The sequence below is a fragment of the Protopterus annectens genome, chromosome 12.part0 (genome assembly GCF_019279795.1).
Source record: "Protopterus annectens isolate FY-2018-M chromosome 12.part0, PAN1.0, whole genome shotgun sequence".
In the NCBI taxonomy this organism is placed as follows: domain Eukaryota; kingdom Metazoa; phylum Chordata; order Ceratodontiformes; family Protopteridae; genus Protopterus; species Protopterus annectens.
Window position 1 is genome coordinate 1,570,447,016 of NC_056746.1, and position 15,973 is coordinate 1,570,462,988.

Here is a 15,973-nt window from a genome sequence, read left to right on the forward strand (position 1 = left end):
GTCCCCTCTTTTATTTATAGCTTTGTCCACATTTCTTAAAATAAGAGATGGAGAGGTACTTACTAGAGCAGAGAAAATACAAGAAAAATCAAGTACGTTCTGCAAAACTAAAGAAACATATCTGATTTTCCTTGTATTTTTCCCATCTCTTATACCTCTAAACTGTCCAGAGGTTACAACTTTTTTTCTTTTACAAATAACAAAATAAATAAATAAAAATAAGCAATGGAGATCTTCCTATCTCTGTTGCTTGCTTTCCAAAGCACTGATCACTGCGTAAACGTGTGCAGTACATCAACAAAGCAGAGGAATCTGGAAATAATGCGGAAGAGCACCATGGCACCATTATACAAAGACATTATTCAAGAGTACTTAGTGATTTCTTTCTTAAACAATGTCATTGTATAAGAGCAATAACCCACAGCTAATGCTGGATTTACCCATGGTTGCCTTTGTTTGGTCTTTACCCACACCCGGCCATGGGTTATTGCTATAATATCCCAGTCAACAAATGTCAATTAAATAAATAAATAAATAAATACATGAGTTTATTATACCCTTACTCCAAAATTCACATTATAAAGCTGTTTGTGATCTTTGGCTATGCAGGGGAGAAGAGGCAAGCCTGAGTTAATCTAATGCAATTTACCCCCATATTCTTGAATATGTTAACAAATGCAGGCTTTTTCCCCAAAACCTATACATATACATTTCATTAAATATTTCTGAAATGATTACAGTACTTCCTTTGGTCTACTTTCTATTTCTAGCATCATCTGTGAAATATAGGTCTAGGTTTACTAAAATATACCATTACTATAGACTGTAAAAGGGCCTTTCATACAGTAATAATCAGCTAAAAACTACTTTCTTTGTTAACTGACCCCATTCTAGATTATGGAAATACTTTGACCTGTGGACCTTTAAAGGATAAAATATTTTCCTCACCCTATCCCAGCTCTGTCCTCTTTGGCATTCCTGTATGTTCAGCAGTCCTATTCCATATTCCCTCTTCACTCTGTAAATGTACTTCCTTTTTCCCAATATCCCCACCTTAACCTCTCTGCCCGTGCTCTTGTCCTTCTCAAATATACTTCATCTTCATTATCTTCCAAGCTTCCCAGCAGCCTGATTTCTTCCATCTATCTGCCTGATAATCAGCAAAAAAAAAAAAAAAAAAACTTTCTGTATGATTTCTGCCATTTAATACACGTGACCTTTATGGTGTTCATTTCCCATGTTCCCAACTCGAAGTACCTCAGCATTTACCTTGACCCTTTGCTCACAGTTTCATGTCACATGAAGCAGGCATGTGCTGTACTTGTAAAGCATCTAAAAACTGCATACAGATTCATAAGGGTCTTTACCTGAAAGCTGGGTCTGCCATTGTTAAACTAGCCTCCTCCCCAACACACACATTGAACATCCCCTTCTCTTGTACTCCACTTATTAAGCCTATACAGTTGTTTTTCTCCATGTACAATGAAAAAACGCTATTATGTTACTTTATATATGTATTTTACAATGTTCTATGTATTTATACCTGTAACTGTGGAGCTTTTTTTTTCCCAGGCCCCTGCTGAAAATGGGATCAATCCCAATTGGACTTTACCAGTAAACAAAGATCATCATCTTCTTTCATCTTCTTTTGGCTGTTCCCGTTAGGGGTCGTCACAGCAGATCACCCATTTCCATTTCTTCCTGTCCTCTGCATCTTGCACTGTCACACCAACCATCTGCATGTCCTCTCTCACCAAATCCATAAACCTTATCTTAGGCCTTCCTCTTTTCCTGTTACCTGGTAGCTTCATCCTTAGCATTGTTTTCCCAATATACTCAACATCCCTCCTCAGCACATGTCCAAACCAACGTAATTGTGCCTCTCTGGCTTTGTCTCCAAACCTTTCAACCTGGGCTGACCCTCTAATACACTTATTCCTAATCCTGTCCACCCTCGTCACACCCAGTGCAAATCTTAACATCTTTAATTCTGCCATGTCCAGCTCAAACTCATGCCTTTTTGTTAATGCCTCTGTCTCCAACCCATATAACATAGCTGGTCTCAATACCCTCTTGTAGACATTCTCTTTCACTCTTACAGGTACTCGTCTGTCACAAATCACTCCTGACACTCTTCTCCACCCACTCCATCCTGCCTATACTCTCTTCTTCACCTCTGTTCCACACTCACCGTTACTCTGAACTATTGACCCCAAGTATTTAAACTCATCCACCTTCACCACCTCTACTCCTTGCATCCTCACCATTCCTCTATCCTCCCTCTCATTCACACACATATATTCTGTCTTAGTCCTGCTGACCTTCATTCCTCTTCTCTCTAGAGCATATCTCCATCTCTCCAGGGTCTCCTCCACCTGTTCCCTACTCCCACTACAGATCACAATGTCATCTGCAAACATCATAGTCCACGGGGACACCTGTCTGATCTCATCTGTCAACCTGTCCATCACCATTGCAAGTAAGAAAGGGCTCAGAGCTGATCCTTGATGTAACCCCACCTCCACCTTAAACGCATCCGTCACTCCCACCGCATACCTCACCGCTGTCACACTACCCTCGTACATATCCTGTACCACTCTTACATACTTTTCTGACACTCCTGACTTCCTCATACAATACCACAACTCCTCTCTAGGCACCCTGTCATATGCTTTCTCCAAGTCTACAAACACACAATGCAACTCCTCTCTGTACTTTTCCATCAACACTCTCAGAGCAAAGATCACATCTGTAATGCTCTTTCCCGGCATGAAACCATACTGCTGATCACTAATCATCACGTCCCTTCTTAACCTTGCTTCCACTACTCTTTCCCATAACTTCATGCTGTGACTGATCAACTTAATCCCTCTGTAGTTACTACAGCTCTGCACATCACCCTTATTCTTAAAAATCGGTACCAAAACACTTTCTCTATTCCTCAGGCATCCTCTCACTTTCCAAGATTTCCTTAAACAATCTGGTTAAAATCTCCACTGCCATTTCACCTAAACACCTCCATGCTTCCACAGGTATGTCATCTGGGCCAACAGCCTTTCCATTCTTCATCCTCTTCATAGCTATCCTTACTTCCTCCTTGCTAATCCATTGCACTTCATGATTCACTATCCCTACATCATCCAACCTTCTCTCCCTCTCATTCTCTTCATTCATCAACCCCTCAAAGTACTCTTTCCATCTCAACACACTCTCCTCGCTTGTATGTTTCCCTCATTATCCTTTATCACCTTTACCTGCTGCACATCTTTCCTAGCTCAGTCCCTCTGTCTAGCCAATCGGTACAGGTCATTTTCTCCCTCCTTAGTGTCCAGCCTTTCACACAACTATTCATATGCCTTATCCTTAGCCTTCACCACCTCTCTCTTTGCCATGCACCTCATCTCCTTATACTCCTGTCTACTTTCCTCATCTCTCTGACAATCCCACTTCTTCTTTGCCAACCTCTTTGTCTGTATACTCTTCTGTACTTCCTCATTCCACCACCATGTCTCCTTGTCGTCCTTCCTCTGTCCAGATGTGATACCAAGCACCTTTCTAGCCGTCTCCCTTACTAGCTCTGCTGTAGTTACCCAGCTATTTGGTAACTCTTCACTGCCCCCCAATGCCTGCCTTAACTCATCTCTGAACTCCACCTCACAATTACCCTTTTTCAATTTCCACCAACAAAGATAAATAAACAAATGAAATAAAAATGTGTACAACTTAATCAGATTGTTGACTGGATGACCTTAATATTTTATTAATGTTGTTTCTTTTAGTATTTATATTTGAAAATGAGCTTTGTGATAGATTCTTTATGTATAAAGTCTTATGATAATAAAGCTTACACAATTGCTAAAAGTCAATGGTTATTAACATGACTTTCAAAAGGGCAGAAATTATATTAGTTTAGATGGTGAGAATATAGCACAGTTAGGAACACATTAGGAGAAAAATAACTAAAATGTGGTGAGATAAGCAGTAAAATAGCTTAAAGAAAATAAGATATGACAGGCAACGAGATCCCTTCATTTTATTTGTGACATATATAATTAGTGATATAAGGATGTCTGTCTAGTGTCATGTATGTCTGGAATTTAAGATTTTGTGACCCACTTCATAATAGCAGGAGGTAGGGACACTACTAAGTAGCTTGCAGTAATTTACATGAAAAGAGCGGTTACAGGAACCATAGTGAAACTTTCACACATCCGTTTTAATTTAATAATTAATAACCATTTAGTGGAAACAAATGAGTGCAAAAGGATCAATTTCAGAAACTCAAAAATGTGATGTCATGAAACTGTTTCTTAAAAACAGTCTGAAAAATACGGCAATAAAGAAAGTCAGATAGTGGAAGTGTCTTTCTCTGCTATCTTTTACACACTGCATGTGGTATGTTTTGTACAGAAAATGTCACTAGCTGTCATCATGGCAGAAGATGTTAATGAATTGTGAACCGTAGGTTTATTTTTAGCATGTGTGTGATTGAATATTGGCCTGTGTTATTTTTATGTTTATGTTTTCTTTACTGTTATTTTGTTTATAAGGGGAAATGTAAGATGGAAGAAGGCAAAGAATGTGCAATAGGATCACTTAGCCCAAGGAATAACTCATCTCTGAATGAGTGACATATCAGGCATGAATATATACTCAAGATGAAAAGACACTGGGACAGGTTACGCACTACACAATAAATTGCATTAATATTGTTGCAGGGAGTACAGGGTGAACTGCAGAATATGGGCAATATCATGAATATGATAGGTATGAAGCAAGCCTGATGAGTTTTTGATAAGCTCTGTATCTGTACCAGTCTTTTATGATATACTTAAGTGTCCTTGTACTCTAGCACCTGCGATAAACACCCTGTATCACACACACCCTTCATTTGTTTTTGAAGGATTTACAGAATGAAAATAACTGTTAAAAATTGACTGAAGACAGGAGGCAGAGCACTGATATGACATGTTTATGTATTTTATGGAAATCCATAGAATCCACATAAGTCCCATACTTGAAAAAAGGGATGTAAGCAAAGAGAACAACACAGTCTAAATGTATAAGTTGGTTCTTCCAGTGGAAATATAAAGGGAGTTTTTTTTTTTTGAATGACAGAAAGGTTATGGATGACTAGAACTATCTTTTTCTCTACATGCTTAGGTTGTTAATAGCAGGACATGAATGGACCTCATTCCTAAGTTCGGTCATAATTAAAGTTTACAAAATCCATTTTGTTTCAATCTTTGATGTTTTCCAAGAGTGCTCTTCACAGCAACCACAGTGTACCCATACTTTTCTCCTTCTGTAGTTTGTATGGGATTACCTGTATTGGTAACATATTTAAATATAATAGGAACATCTTTATTAGCCTATTTGCTTGTACTATCACTGGAGCTATCTCAGCATCCTTATAACATGCTGCTCTAATGTTTAATTACATTATTTAATATTTTATAACTTTATCTTACAGTTTTATAAGACACTATAATGACTGATTATCAATGTTGCATTTTTCCTTTGCTCTTCAACTGCAGTATCTCATTTACTTACTTATTCTTTATTAGCAGTTGGCATTGCATTATCCCATGAGACCATTACTTCTTCATGCTTAGTAATACTTTATGGTTCCTGCTTCCAGTGTGTCTCAGCTAACTGTTTGTTATACTGTTTACAGAGTCTCCAGTGTTAACAACCTTGTGACATTGCTATGTCTTAGGGTCTGTTCTATGTTTATTAAAATAAAAACATATTAAAAATTCAACTAAATGAATAAAAAAAAACAGAAGTTTTTTTGCAGGAGGGAAAGCCCTCCTACACATCCATGTGGGGTAGCTTCACCTCCTCAACAGCCATCCATCCATCTACCCATCCATCTACCCATCCATCTATCCATCTCTCCATTTTCTGATAAACTGCTCCATCCTTCACAATCACATGAATGCCAATGTCTGCAGTACCTGTACCCATTCTGAATAGGGCAGTGGTTTATACTCACTCATTCACTCACTTGCTTACTCACTCACTCACTATGAATATATCAAGGGCAGTAAGGAAGACATCAGTTCACCTACTGCATGTCTTCAGACATGGGATAAAATCGAAGAACCTAGAGAAAGTTGTACAGATTCAGACAAGATAGGCTGACACTGCATGGAAGGTACTCCAGCAGAGGATTGAACCAGAAAATCTTCACAGAGAATAAAAGAAAAACCTGCATAGTTTAAATCTCTGCCCGTGCACAAAAAGAAGCCACCCCTGGATTCCCTGTGAGAAAAGTGATTGGTGCATTATTGAAAATATGGAAATACAAATCATCAAATTTAAACTTAACCTGTTCACACTTGACTGAATTTATGGGAAACTTTAGTCACTTTTCTTTCTTTTCTTCTTCTTTTTTTTTTTTTTTAAGACTTAACCATGTTTAGGGAAACTTTGCTCTCACTTTTTTAGACTCGACCAAGCTAAGGGAAACTTTCCTGCAGCTGCATGGAATTCAAGCAAGCATGACATTGGTATAAGAAGGATCTTGGTAGGGGAGGCAAACATATGCTCATTCGTTAAGTGGGATCTATATTTTTTCAATGTATTTACAAGGCTAAGAAAATCAACAGAGTTTGCAAGGCAAGTTTCTCTTTCCTGCCTTCAGAACCAATGTTTTAGGACCGTCATTTACTGAAGTCATTAACTTTACTTTATTTTTATTTATCTGACATTCATTTACCAGGAAAGTTTTACTAGGATACTATTCTACCTTCAGCAGATACATGGGGAGAAAAGCTCCATATTGACATAATATGGTTAAATAATAACAGTTAATAAAAGTTATTACAAAACCTAATACAGAAGAACACTATATTAACCAAGTAAAAAATTCAACCTCAGTTCTTAACAGTATGAACCTATTACGTTGTTGTTGTGTCTTTCGGCTTTTCCCGGTTAGGGGTCGCCACAGCGGAACTCCGGTCCACTAATGATTGGAAGTAGATTTTTACATGCCGAGTTGCTGGCCCTGACGCACAACCTTCAACAAAGGTACGCCCATTCACACATGTCTCCACATAGATAACGCTCTAGCTGAGAATCGAACAGGACAACGTCTTACTGTGAGGCGACAATGCTACCGCAGCACCACCACAGCAGTATACATAGTGCAAATATTTGGCCAAATATTACAAGTTGAAAAAGAACATTGTCAATAGTTAAACTATTCACAAGCAGCATTTTATAGAGATGAGATTAAATACACTGAGTACAATCTTTGGAACAGAGATGACTGGATAATGTAGCCTAGGTAAAAATGTTTGTCCTTTAGCTTAAGAAATAGATTGACTGCATTTGTAAAAAAGGAATTTGTAGCAAGTACGCTCAGGGGAAGGAGGGAGGAAATAGTTCAGCCTGGACTAATGCAGGATCAGGGACTGACTGAAAAAATATAGCAGTAGTGTTAAAGAAAAACCCTCAGTGTTTTTTTTTTCCAATAAATATCTTTATTAAATTGTCACGTATGGTATAGGCAATCTTACATTTATATAAATGAAAAACAAACACTGACACCATATACATCACAGACACCATTGAAACAATTGTAGTTGCAAACATTATACATCACTTATAATCTATCCAGTCATTGTCAGTAAAGCATTATATGCCCATTCAAATCCTGCCTCTTAAACCTTGTTCCTTCTCTGCATATATTGTTCCCACAATTCCCATTTTTTTCTATGTAGTTTGCTCCATCCTTTTTCTAATGATCCCAGTTCCAGTTGTTTTATCTCTGTTATTATATTCATTACTTCTAGTAAAGTTGGTCTAGACTTTGATTATTTTCTAGGAATTGCTTTTTTTGGCAGCCATCATAATTAGACTCCATAAGGCTTTAAAACCCTCACTGTTCTTGTCAGCATGTGAATGGCTTAACAGTTGTTTTCAAAGGCCTTTATTCTAACATTCCTGTTGTAGTACAATAAACCCGAGAAAATATCAACAGTAGGGACATACTGCAAAAAGTTAATGAAAATGAGGCAGCCAGCCTCTACCATCTGGATTGTATAACACTTTAAGAACCTCTTCTTTTTCTCGGACAGCACTTACTGACAACATGGTTGGAAATTTGCTCAGAATGCCTGTTTGCCACATGCAGAGAGAGATGTTCAAGTTATGCTAGTGTACCCTCCATACAGGACACAGAATAATACCAGTATAACAAACAGGATGTCTTTTTTAATTTCTCCAAGTCTTTTAGGTTTCTAATACCATGATGGGAATGGACACCATTCCTAAGTCAAAGTATGATTAAAGTTCATGAAATTAATATTGTTTCACTCTTTGACGTTAGCCAAAAGTGCTCTTCGGAGCACCTGCAATGTGCCCAGTAATGACTCCTTCTGCAATTTGTACGGTGTTACATGAATTGGTAACATATCTAAATATGATTGTAAATTCTTTTTATAAGACCAGTTGCTCCTACTACTACTGGAACTGTCTGGGTATCTTTCTTCCACATGGCTCTCATTTCTGCCTGCAGATCCAGGTATTTTATGACTTTGTGTCTCGCTGTACACAAGACACTGTAGTCACTGGGTGTGGCGAGTTCAATGATTAATGCTACTTTTGTGTTATTTTCTTGGACCACTATATCCAGTTTTCTAGCATCTATCTTTTCAACTGTTGGTACTGGGTGATCCCATGTGATATAAACTTCATAATTTTCTATTATTCTTTGTGGCTCATGTTTCCAGTGTTTTTCAGCCACTTCGATATCATAATATTTGCACAATCTTCAGTGTAACAGTCTCACCACATTATTATGCCTTTCAGTATACAGTCCCTCTGCCATTAGTGCGTTGCAGCCAGCAACAAGGTGTGTGACTGTTTCCAATTCAGTTTTACAAAACCTACATATATCTGTTTCTCCCACATTTTCAATGGACTTTGTAAACCAGCATGTACGTAGCCCACTGTCTTGGGCTGCCGATATTAACCTTTCATTTCTTGATGTGAATTCACCTCTCCTTAAGTATTCCTGTGTTCATTCTTGATCAACATGAGGCTCTTCCAGAAGTTTTGTATACTTGCAACTATATTTATGTTTTTTCCACATCTCTTGCCTTCTCATCTGGTCCTTCACCTTATATTCTTTCTTTTGTTTTTTAGCACATTCAGTTGCTGCCTTTTTTTTATCTACTTCTGGTATAATTTCCATTCCTGCTTGACTTCGATATGCTTCTGCTAAATTAAGCAGAGATGTCATCTTAGATTTATTCTCCTCATGTTTTAAAACTATCACTACATTTGGATCCAGTGAGGTCAGCAGATATGTGTTGAGTCCCATGATTGTAGATCTATACATGTAATCAAATTCAAGGAGGCCCATTCCTCCTTCTGAGCAGGGAATATATAATCTTGGTATACACTGATTTTTATAAATCATTTGGTAAGCATGAAGCATCCTTCTTGTTTTAATATCCACTCTATGCAACACTTTTTGGGGCCAGTCAATCACTCCAAAACTATAATTTAGGACAGGAAAAGCAAATTGATTTATGGCTTGGATCTTTTTCCTAAATGTCAATGCTGTTTTCAAGATTAATTTAAGTTTTCTAAAGTACTCCTTACTGAGCTTTATTCGCATTTGTTCATGTTTTATTGACGATCCTTCATCAGTTCCCAAGTATTTATACACTCCCTCTTGCTCAAGTTCTTTTAGATCACATTCTTGTCCCAAACTTATGTTTTCCTACTGCTGCAGTTTTCCTTTTTTAAAGGTTGCTTTTGCACATTTATCAAGACCATTCCAATATCATCTGAAAAAGTTTTGACAAACCGCACCTGTGCTTTCAGTTCCTCATCTGATGAGCTATACAGTTTTAAATCATCGACAAAGAGAAGATGAGAAGTCATTAGACTTTGCTGTTTTCTAGAAGCCAAATTGTAGCCATGGCCTAAGCTGTTAAGTAAACAGCTTAATGGATTAATGGCAAGACAGAATAGCAACGGTGACAGACAGTCACCCTGGAATATCCCCCTTTGAATTTTTATCCCTGGGATAATAACCTGTCCTTTATCATGGCTTAATTGCAAAGTGGTCTGCCACTGTTTCTTGGTTATTGTTATGTAGTCAATCAGTGTAGGGTGTATCTTATACATTTTTAAGCACTCTTTTACCCATGAATGTGGAATACTATCAAATGCTTTTTTGTAGTCAATCCATGCCATACTTAGATTCTTCCCCTTCTTACATTTCTCCAGTATAACTTTGTTTAACAACAAATGATCCTTTGTTCCATATGACGTTCTTTTATTGCCCTTTTGTTCTACTGCCATAATTGAGTTTTCTTCTAAATGAGTATAAACTCTGTTAGCAACAATTCTTGTGTATAGTTTGTACATCGTTGGAAGACAAGTTATTGGTCTATAATTTTTAGGGTAGCTTGCAGGTTCACTCTTAAGTAAGAGCATTGTTTTTCCTGTTGTTAACCAGTGCAGTGTGTGTTCGGGGTGTGCATATAAATAGTTCTTACTCATGGCTAAGTCCTCGTGCAAAGAAGTTAATACTTTAAGCAAAAAGTTATGTACTGCATCTGGGCCTGGGGCTTTCCAGTAAGAGGATTTTCTCAACTTTGCTTCAATCTCTCTGGCTGTTATTTCACCCCATTTCATATCCTGTACCTTTAAACTTCTTATTCTTTCTTTTACTTCTTCTATCCATTTAGCATCTATCACATTTGTCCTGTGTGAGTGAATGCATGATTTGTCATGCATTCATTTTGATGCACTGAATACATTGCTTTATTTCTAATATTGTTGTTTATGAATGCAGAATATTCCATTTCCATAGCATGTCATGGCACTGTCAGGTAGTTTGTGTTGACTTGAATCTGCTTTGTAGATCTCATTGCAGTCAGAGCCGTTTCCATTGTGAGGGTTGTGATTTTCATAACACAAATATAAACACACACTTGCACATTACTAACTAAGCAGTTTTATACACTTTCCAAAATGTTCAGTAAATAGATTGCAGACTTTAAAGACACTACATTTTATACAAATACATGAAGGAAAATCTATTGTCTGGTACTGCTATACTTCTGCTGGGCTATACAGTAGTGGGGTGCTTGAGATTTGACAGCAAGGAGAAAGGAGAAATCATGATGCAGAACTTGGCAGGCTACAGGCAGGCTGCTAAGACTTACCAGTAACACATTGATTGTGAAGGCAGTAGTCAGACATCGTTATGCAGGGCAATAGCGTGTTTATTACTTTGCACATGACTCATACCGCTCAACTTCCAGATTTTTGCAGAATGTCCAGATTTTTGCCTCACATTTTCCGTCTAATAAAATTGATTCTAATAAAATTTAAGGCTTCTGGCAAATCAGTGAAGATTGAAGTTACTAAATAGACATACATTTTTAGTTTCAGACTTCATGTCCTTCAGAAAAATTCATGCTAATACAAATCATGTTATTCCAACAACTTGCTAAGTTTATAAACGCAATATTTAAAATCTGTCCCTACTTTTGGGCCTTTGTCCCCCAATTATTTTAGACTTTGACCAGATTTCTTGCAATAAGAGGTTGAGTGGTAGTGCATATGTTGTCTATCAAAGTGTATCAATTACTAATAAAGCTGATGCACAGAATGAGTGGCTTTCTGCGAATATCTACGGTCAAAAACAGCAACATGATTTCTGCAAGGTTCACTACATAAAAGAAAAGGCATTGCAAGAATTTTATATTCAAGTTCCGGGATCCAAAAGCTAGACATGTGACTCCACAGACAAGCAAGACACAATGGTAATTGAACAAGATGCAAGGGTGTTGAAAATGGGTCATAAGGTGACCTTCTGGCAACATGCCTGCTAAGGTGTGCAGATGGTTCATGTTTTTTGTTGCTGGCGGGCAAGGTGACCTTTTAAGGAGAATCATGAAAAGTGTTTATTGGTTTTACAGGAACTGGTTAGATCTATAGTACTTCACTAGTATAGTGCTCCACCCCTGTAGCAATACATGTAAAATATATCTCCCTGTTCCTTTCCAGAAAGCCTCAGTAAAGTGGAACAAAGTAGTAAGCAGGACACAAGACAGTTCTTACTCCGTTTCATTTTAAAACGTTGCACTTAATTCCTTGTGGCTTCTACAGCCTGTGCTCCTGTTTGACTTCTTATCCAGGGTCGCATTGTGGCCTGCCAAGCATGAATGGTGGAGGAATTTTAAAAACAAGGCAAATAACCATATTTTATTGAGTACTCAGTAATGTTTAAGCCATAACACGGGCAAAGCTTCAAAGAACAGTATGATCTGTGGTAATAACTAAACTTGAGTGTTTGTGTCTGAATTGGATTTGAGTGTATGTCAAAAGATTTACCAAGCAAATAAGGAAAATAAGTGAATTTCTATGCTTTTAAAAAGAAATTTCAGTCAGAATGATGGATATTATAACTGTAGGACACTAGAACATCACAGAGGGGGAAAAAGTCTTCTTTCAATGAATGATGTCCAGATACAGAATACTCGGTAAAAGATTTTTTTTTTGCAGAAGAAAGTTTCAAGAGACACTGGGATAAGCTAGAAAAGAAATGTTTGTAAAAAATGAAATTCTTGTAATGAATAAAGCATGTGATAGCTGGAGTGCAGAAATGGATGAGGCAGAAAGGTGTAATTTTTTTTTCATATTTACGGACTTCCTGTCATATTCAATGGGGCATGGGGTGTAAACTGCAGGGAAAAGAGTGCGTCGTTAGGCTCCCTATCAGAAGTAGATGATTCATAATTGTGATCATGCGATTGCAGTCTCACAGTTCTTATAAATACACATGTTTAGTAGGTTTAATAGGCTCAGCACAATGCAAGCCATTAACACAAAAACAACCAACAACTGACAGACTAATTTTCTGTCGGTACACTTCTTGATGTAGAAACAGAGCTACCCAAATAACAGGGGTGACTCACACACTGATAGGGGGAAGGGGTCTTCTAAGAAAAGTGATGGTAATACATCATCAAAATCTACTGGCCGAATGTTTTATCCATGAATGTGAACAATGTATATAGAAACTGACACAGGCTGCATTCGGTGAGTTTGAACAGATGAGTCACACATGGTGGGGGATATACATTCTGGGCATTGATAGGCATACATTTCTATAGGAATGTTAGCATGAAGGTGACATTACATCACCTTTAACTTACCATTTACCCATAATCACCTAAGTCACCTCAGTATTCAGCCGTCTTCCCAAATGTTCCTATATTTTGTTGTGTTCAACATTTCTGTCTGGTTCTGTTTTGAAGCTATTAATATAATAGCACATTCATCTGTAAGATCAGTAATTAATGTACCCTCTTCATTATTAGATGTATTTCTGTGACTCATAATCACTAGTTCTCTCCAGAAAAAGGCTGTGTGGGGCCAAGTTTGTCTACTGTTTTACCAAGTTGGAAGACAGCGCACAGATTTTCAGGTCCAAATCTCAGAAAAATGGGATATGTACACTTGTATCAATATTTTGTTCCAATGTCAAGTTATATTCAACAACCAGAGAGTACTTTATTGTTGAGATACATCTTCAGACAATTAAACAGTTTCCTGCAGTTTGACTCTGGTGTCTGTCAAGATGAAAGTTAGCAATGCTATGACTATACAGTGTATATATGTCATTAGATAACAGGAAATTTCTCTTGTGTTTTAATCTGTATACGCCTTGTCTCAGATGACATGATCTACATTTTGCACTGACCCAACATGCTCCAGGAAAAAGCCTATCACTGAATACCTCAGTATTTGATCCGATTTCAACAGATATGCAAATAGAAATAAACATTCCCTTGTTAAAATACATTTACAAGCAAAAGAAAGCCAAAACAGCTAAACAAATACATGCAAAGCGGATGTTACTTGCTTTAATGCTGCTTATATTTGTTGTATTGTAAAGACCATGCCACATACATCTCAGTCTCTTAGAGCAAAACATCTGGACAAAGCCACAAATAATGGGGATACAGATGCACCAAAATATGGGCATCTTACAAACTTAGAAAGGTGACAGAATAACAGTGTCTGCATTAGTATGAATTTTCTGAAGAATATGAAGTCTGAAACTCAAATGTTTCCATTATTTTCTGACTTCAGTCCTCAAAGATTTGCCAGTGTTATTCCAGGAAAAAGCACAATTTTATGAGAAAAAGACCAAAAATATGAGTCAAAACTCTAACATTTGGCAACAATCTGGACAGTTGAGCGTTATCCATATGCCGTAGAAATCATTCTTAAAAATTCTAACAAGTTTTATAGCTTTTGGCAGTAGTCCACTTTTTATCACACCCTTTAAAAATGTCAGGCTGAGAGTGCTTCCAGAATAACTGACGTATAAATAAGTATTGGTACATACAAGTATACTGCAGACAAAAGCATAGCAGGCAGAAACCCAGTGTACATAGGGCTTGGCACCAAATAAAACCTGCAGTCACAAAAACGGAAAGCTCAAAGCACTGTCATTATCCGAGTTTTATTAAACGCCCAATCTAATATCCTGTCATAGTATCCGATATGACATGCATATTATTTCTAATGTTGACTTAATTTTATTTCTTAGTGGCATTTAATTTCATAACATTTTGTAAAGAAAGAAAGGGTTGTTGTTGAGTTCATAAAAAGGACTTGTAAAGAGTAAAACTTTATGTGCCATTTTTTTCCCTTGGGGAGTATATCTGAAAAATGACTATGACAATTTGAATTGCATCAAGCCTAGTACAGTGATTTCTTTGAATTTTATTGCACTTTTGGAACTAAAAGCTTTTTGTTATTCTGGTATCCCGAAAGTATCATTCATGTGATAATCTTGGTCATTGAATTACTGGTTCTTATATTATAAAGTATTGTTAATGAACCAATGCTTTGGTTTAGTTTCATTTTTGTCATTAAAAAATATATTTCTGTTAAAAGAATGGCAACATTACTGTAATGTATGTAGTATATATTTTCCCTGACCTACTCAGCCTGCTCACTCAACTTTAAGGACTGAAGAATTAACTCTTGCATAGTAAAACTGTCTGAAAGCAGTGTTCACAAAAACTTGATATAAAAACATCTCTCATATTAGACCCTGGCCCCTTTTCCTTCTTTAGTTTCCTGCATTCTGCAGTTCACTGCCTTGTAGAGCCTGCCACGCCCAAATACAAATTGTATTAAAAGTGTACATACCAAATTACAACAATGTAAGAGTTCCCAGGTGCTTTTCCTAGAAAGTGAGTTCCACAGGGTGGCTGAAATGCCGCTGGAATCCTTTGATCTCAGTCCTGTGGGTCTCGGATAACAGTGTGTACGTGTTTTCCAGAGGTGATTCCTTGGGGGAACGAATTCCTTTCTGGTGGCACAGAACTATTGCTTTCTGAGTATATTCAGGATTCCAGCAGCCCAACTCCCAGAATGTCATCATGTTCCACTAAGCACAACCTCTGCTATTTAAAGGGACAGGCCCTCACACTCTCTACGATTGCATACATTTGTACCACAACTTTTTTTTTTTTAAAGGAGCGGACCAATACAGACTTGTAGATTAGATGTAGCCTAGTATGTTTAATATGGGAAAAGTGATAATGTATGGCTGAGAAAGCAAAGATATGAGGTACATGTTTTAGATTACTCCCACCCCATATAAAACTTCTAATTTTATTATAACGTGTTTTTTGAAAACTTGAGAACATGTCTTTTACAATACACTTCGAAGTAAGTCTTTTGGTAAAGTGCCTTTAATGCATCACATAATTAAAGATCTGAAAAGCAATACCTTTTGCATATAAGACTAATACTTCAGCCTAAGTGAGGTCAGACTTGTCCAAATGTTTTGTTATTTATAGTTTATCTAAACAGTGTTCTCGTTTCTCGGTGAGATGCTTGGTGTGTAGCTAAGGAATGTTTGTGTCTAATCAGCAGTTACTTTTGATGCAAACTGGTGAAACATGCACGGATA

At 37.3% G+C, this 15,973-nt stretch overlaps 1 protein-coding gene across 1 annotated transcript in view; it reads right to left on the bottom strand.

The window, feature by feature from the left end:
- PMP22 (peripheral myelin protein 22) overlaps window positions 1-15,433 on the bottom strand; it is a 244,838-nt gene extending 229,405 nt beyond the window's left edge. Inside the window, exon 1 of the mRNA XM_044090521.1 lies at window positions 15,205-15,433. The gene's annotated coding sequence lies outside the window, so the exon portion shown is untranslated. The remainder of the gene's footprint in view (window positions 1-15,204) is intronic.
- Window positions 15,434-15,973: the final 540 nt, after the last annotated feature.